Genomic DNA, 6832 nt, shown 5'->3' with positions numbered 1-6832 from the left:
GCTCTTGGACACTAACATGGCTCTAGGTCTCAGGCATTCACATGGCCTTCAATGGTAATAGGAACCCCTGACATTGAAACAGACCTTGGCTGCAGTAGGGCTATGGACCCAGACATGGCCCTCAGCTGCAATTCTGGCCTGGATGTCACCATGGCATTGGGTAGTAGTGCAGGTCACTGAAATTTGCATGGCCCTGGCTGCAGCACCCCCGGTCTGGATGTCACCATTGTCCTAGGTGGTTGCACAGGCCACCCACATCTGCATGGCCTCAGTAGTAGTGCAGCCCTTGGACACCAACACAACACCAGGTGGGGGCTCAGACCCCAGGGATCCACTTGGCTCTCATGGAAAAAGGAACCACAGATATCAACACAGACCCTGGCTACAGTACAGATCCAGTGATGATAGCATACCTGAAACCAGAGGCCTTGACTAGACCAATGACTCATTGCAATGAACATTTGCAAGTAAAGCTGATTGGTCTGTGTGATACATTGAGGCTCCCAGTGCCACCAGGATGAATAAAGAGGTGTTGGGGAGGCAGGAAAAATGAAGGAAAGAAGAATTTTTTGTTTTGTTTTGTTTTTGTTTGGTTCTTTGGAGGTTTTGTTAGTTTTGCTTTTTGTTTGTTTGTTTGCTTGCTTTGTTTGATTTGATATTTTTAAAATTTTCATTTGGGGGTGCTGCTATATAGGGGGGCAGAGGATATGGAGAGACTGGGAAGTGAGCAGAACTGGGGTACATGATGTGAAATTCCTGAAGATTCAATAAAGAAATTATGTTAAATATAAAAAAAGAATATTGGTTGTCTGTATTTTGATATGAATCTTTCCAACAAGTTAAAGCTTTTTACATTTTCCACAGCTGGAACATCATAAATACTGATTTCTGACCATCATTTTATTTTAATTTTTCCTTATGAATTTTTTCTTTAATGATTTTTTTGTTTTGATTTTTAGAGAGGATCTTGGTATGTACCCCAGGCAGACCTTGAATGCATTATGTAGTTCAAGCTGGCCTCAATCTCACAAAAACCCCTCTCTCAACCTCCTGAGTTTGTGACTATAGACTTGTGCCAACACATCTGGATGAACATTTTTCTATATCATCATGTCTTCTTTATCATTTTTATTATGATTGCATAGTATTTTATTATATACTCTTAAAGTCTTCCAGCTTGCTTCCAACTTCAAATATGCAATAGTCAAGAAGTCACATTTTATACTACAGTCACCATATTTTTAGTCACCATTTCTAAAAGTGTTACAATACTTCCCAACCATGGGTGACATCCTGGGTTCTGTCCCCATAACAGGAGGGAGAGAGTGAAAGAAGATACTCAACACCTGAATGCCAACAGACTATGACATGTCACCAGATAGAGGGGAAATCAGTGGGCCATGGTTTAACTTTGAAACAATTTATTACACTTATTCATGTGTGTTTATATGTAGAAAAGATACAATGAGGTGGGTGGTAGAATTTTTGCTAGATGGTAAAAGACAACACCTTCCTTCTCCATTGTATAATTCCAGAACCATTCACATCTGTCTATAGGCAGCACAGTTGTTTGAGACTCCAGTGACCCAGAGGCATGGACAGTGGCTAATATCATCTTTGTCCTTCACTTCATCACTCACTAGGAGTAGCAGAAAATGCTTTCTTACCTGGAGGAGAGTCTGCATCTATGTCTGAGAAATCAAGCTTTTTTATGAGGTTCTTGTTAATATAAATGTTTGCTGAAAACGTGTTGAGAAGAAATCTTCCCGTGCCCTCAGAAGATTTGTGCCATCCCTTCCTTAAAACAGGTCCTAAGAACCAGCTCAGCAGGACTCACAGGGCTCACAGAGACTCAAGCTGCTATCATAGAACCTGCACAGGTCTACACTAGGCCCCCAACATACAAACTGGGGTTGTTTAGCTTGGGGTTGTTGTGCGACTCCTAACAGAGGACATGGGGTGTCTCTGTCTCTTTTACCTGCTCTTAGGACACTTTTCTTCCTAGTAGGTTGCCTCATCGAGCCCTGATATGAGGATTTGTACTAGTTTTATTGTATCTGTTATGCTGAGTTCAATTGATGTTCCTGATAGGCTTGCACTTTTCTGAGAGGAAACAGAGGAGCAATGGATCTGGAGGGAGAGGGAGATAGCAGGAGACCTGGGAGGAGTGGAGGGAGGGGAAGCTATGGTCAGGATATATTGTATGAGAAAAGAATAAATTTTTTAAAGAAAAGAACAGAAATACACAATATGAAAATAATTCTCTAAACAAGAAACAGCAAATTGTCTTGCTATGAGCTGGGTGATGAGAAGCACTTCACAGAGAGCTGCCCTGAGTGTGCAGCATGAGGTCCAGTTCCCTGCCACACATTATCTTCAGACACAGGGCCTGGAAAATTGGACTGTGGCCTAATAGGGACTAAATAAACAGGACTTTTTCCTTATCTGCATACCTGTTGAACTAATTGTAATAAATCATGAATGGAGGGCCTGATGAAGTGAACCATGCGATTTCTAGATGTTGCATCACCCAGACTGTGTACTGAGAATCAGAATATAAGTTTAGAGGTGGAGGTAACATTGTAAAGGATGTATTTCATGGGTAATTCCATCTGATGCACAGAAGCTCCTGGGTGAGTGAAAAGTAGTGAGACATCTCTAGAAACCAGGGCACCCTACCATCTTTTATGTATCTACTAAATGCTTGAGTAAAGGGTATTGTCTAAAGCCTAGTGCTTTTAGGAAATAAAATAGCATGCTGTGGGTTTGGAGAGATGGCTCAGAGATTAAGAGCACTAACTGATCTTCCACAGGTCCTGAGTTCAAGTCCCAAGAAACACATGGTGGCTCACAACCATCTGTAATGAGATCTGGTGCCTTCTTCTGGCCTGCAGGCAGAACACTGTACACATAAATAAATGAATGAATAAATGGATAAATAAATAAATAAATAAATAAATCTTTTTAAAGATTGCATGTTTTGATGCAAAATCAACAAGTTTACTGGAAGGAGTGGGAAAGAGGAACTAGGCCATTAGAGAAGTCTGCCCTGAGATCCCAGCTCTCTGCACTATGTGCAAGCATAAAGTTCCACATGCAAATATGGTTTTAGGCAAACCAGACCACAAGAGCACACACTGGGTCATTAACTGAATTCACAGGCAAGTTCTGACACCACATTCTAGAGGACCATCTGCCCCTCACCATTGTGTGGACTCCCACTTCCCACTCAGCTGCCTCCTGCAGGGGGGAGGCAAAGCTCACATCCTGTTTATTCTGAAGCTGCTCCTCTGAGCTCTCTGCTTCCCACTGTCTTCATAACTCACTCATGGTTACTCTCCACTCACTGGGCCACTGGCCACATCCTGACACAGCTCTGGTTAGCAGCTGTCGGAGGAGGCTGTCTCTCTCCTCATGCCTCTCTTCCCTTGATCCCTGTACTGCTGAGCAGGAGCCTTGTGAGTTCACAGAACTGTTGGGAACAGTTGGGAGAATTAATTGATCACAATATAGCAGAGGAACACTAGTTACTAAAAAAATGAGATCATTTGGGTTCCTCCAGCAGTCGTTTTCCCGCTCATACCCCATGCTCAACCTTCAGCTCTTCCAAACACTTCCCTTCTTGAAATCTCCTCTAGCTACTCCTATGTTCATACACAAAACAATCAAACAGCACATGCATGAACACACACACACAAACACTCCCCCCCCACACACACACACACTCCACAGCCCATGCCTGGTCTACCGTATGCAAGGAAGCTCCGATCAACATCATGAGGCTCTCAATGTCAGCACACTATGGAGCCAACACTACGCACACGTGCTTCCTCACTCTACACAGGTGCCCTCCTCACCCTTCTGAACACCCAGTTAACTCCATCAGGACCGTCTTATCTCCTACTTACAGTTCTGACTCCCCACAGGAAGTGACCTAATGAGTTCATACTCTCCTCACCATGCTGGAGCACAGACTCCCTACAAGTAACCATTCCATAGCATAGCTGCCCTCCTCACCTCTCAGGCTCTGAGGTCTCACAGCAGACTGCTGCTTGGAGACTCTCTCCTGAATCCAGACACTTTCTCACCAGCATGCTCACATTCCCCTCACTGCTTGGGCTCCAGTTCTGCTGTCAGTTCAGCCCTCAGCATGGTCACCCAGACCCTGGACCAGACCATTGCTGCCCCACACCTGACCCTTCCACAGACACCTGCCTTGCCCTCCCTACACCATTCTTTATTCAGTAAGTTACTAAGTAGCTGAGGTACTTCAAGGAAGGAAACAAATATGACAGAATATGAAGTCCTGTATGATTATTGAACCTATTGAGTATTTCCATAGTGATAAATATGCCTACACACCACTTCACTCCAATCACAGATGCTCACAGGTTTTACCCTCTCAGCAAAATGTTTTTTATAGTTATCATCTCTCACATACACCTCAATAAGTCATGCACAATACTCAAGTGGCTTACAACAACAAGTGTTTTTCATTTGCATATATCTTAAGTGTGTCCTAAGTCCTAAGTGGCCTATGGGTCATTGTAATTCTGTTCAGTTTCTTACCACATTTATCATTTGGGAGCAAGGATCATAGAGAATAGTAACTTCTTGTAAATAATGTGTAGTATCCTCTTGTATTTAGAGAATCAGATTCATTCTCATTTTATGGGCCAGTGAAAGTCACCTGGACAAACCAGCCAATTGGAGTTGAAAGCATACTCTATATGAAGGAAGATGGGTCAAAGGCATTGAGATGGTCCTTTTACAGAGGAGGAGGAAAGCACTGGGAACAGCATAGCATCTACACCTAATTCCTTTCCTGTTTACTCAGGAGATGTACGTTATTGGGTTTCAAAAGGACCATTCGTCCCATCCACAGAAAAGAGGTACTATTGCAACACAAGCATGAAATACTAAAACTTGTTGGAGAGATGTCTCAGTGATTAAGAACACTGGCTGCTCATCCAAAGGTCCCTGAGTTCAATTCTCAGCAACCATATGATGGCTCATGACCATCACTAGTGGGATCTGATGCAATCTTCTGGCATAAAGTCATACACGCAGATATAATACTCATGTACATGAAATAAGTAAAATACTCAACCTTGTGCTTTACTAATATCTGATATTGAAGTAAACTAGTGTCATATGGCTTAGTGTTGAGTGTCTGTCATGTACACCATTGAGTCTGTCATTAAGCACTGTGGTTATTCCTGGGACAGTGATGGTGCACATTCTCCTGTTCACCAACATCTGCATTCATATTATTTTATATCTGACCAGTTGAAGAAAGTCTTTGTCTAGACGTTTACCCATTTCATTGGAGGTTACCTCTCTAATTGTTTGGAATTCCTGGAGCTATTTGGAAGTCTGTTTTTTCATGGTAGGCCATGGCGCTTTATGCTGCTCAGTTCTTTCATAGTTCATGCTAACAAGACAATTCATGTAGGGAGCTCACTATTTCAGAAACACTGACATTGTGATTAAAGAGTTGAGCCTTTGAGCCTTGAGATGCCCACCCTGGCAGGAAGTGATGCTGAAGACTGAGTTCACTCTTTTATCAATCAAACACTCACACCTATGTAATGAACCCTGATAAATCTCTGAACATCAGAGCTCAGATGAGTGCCCCCTAGTTGGCTTATGCTGTATACTGGGACGCATTAACATTCTGGGAAGGAGATGCATCCATGGGGGTCAATGGAAGTTTCCTTTATGGAACGCTCCCTGACCTCACCTGGAATGTCTCTCCCTTTAGTTCTGCTTTGTAGCTTTCCACATAACAAAACTATAATCCTAGTAGAACAGAATCATTAGTCCAGTGTGTCATCCTAGTAGCTCATAAATCAGCAGGTATCATGGGATCCTAGGACTCTGCAGACAGATGACTTGAACTAATGGCATCCTTGGGAACGCCTGAACTTTAAGCTCAACTCTGAAATGAGGACAACTGTGGAGGCATGACCTGAAATTGTAGAATCATTTAATTAGTAAATGAAATGTTTTTGACTATGGCTTACTAGAACAGCCATAAGAAACATTTTGAGGATGGCTGAGGAAATACAGGCAAGATCACACATCATCTGAGAAAAGAGTTGTTAAATTTTCTAAGAGTGATAGTGGTATTGTTTTGTTGTGCAATGACAATTTAAGATGATATATATTGAAATATTGACTGAAGGGTTATGTATCAAACTAGATATCAAGTGACCTATCAAATATCATGTGCATATATTCATTCATAAATATATATATATATACATATCAAATTATCAAAATGTCAACAATCATTACTATAAATGGTAATTATATGAGTATTGATGATACCAGCCAGTCAACTTCTGTTTCAAAATATTCATGATAAGAAGTTGAAAAGGCTTCCAAAGTGTTAAGCACCATGCAGGCTTCCATGGGACATGTGGCTCTCCTCAATGTCCATCCGGAGGGCAGAGACTGTCCCTAATGTGACAGGCACAAGGTGGGACACCAAGAATAACAGGCACTACTAGTAGAAGGTTAGCTATCATTTTCTTAGACTTGCTGTTGAGGAAGGTCACCCAGTCCAGGATCAGCCACCATTAGAGGCCCACATCAGCCTCACGGCACCCACAGCACCTGACGCACTAGTCATGAGGACCAAGATCCTGAACAGGTCCTGGTAGTGCAGGTATTGGGGGACATGAGAAAATGCTGATGGAAGGACACAAACTGCCAGAGAAAATTGAGGAAGCAGTTACAGTTTCAAGGTGTCAATGATAACAATGTCACTCTGTCTGTTTGAATTTGCTAAAGAAGATCTAAATTCTCTAACACCACACATACAGAA

Source organism: Peromyscus maniculatus, chromosome 3 (genome assembly GCF_049852395.1).
Source record: "Peromyscus maniculatus bairdii isolate BWxNUB_F1_BW_parent chromosome 3, HU_Pman_BW_mat_3.1, whole genome shotgun sequence".
Classification (NCBI taxonomy): domain Eukaryota; kingdom Metazoa; phylum Chordata; class Mammalia; order Rodentia; family Cricetidae; genus Peromyscus; species Peromyscus maniculatus.
Note: the sequence above shows the minus strand (reverse complement) of the source record.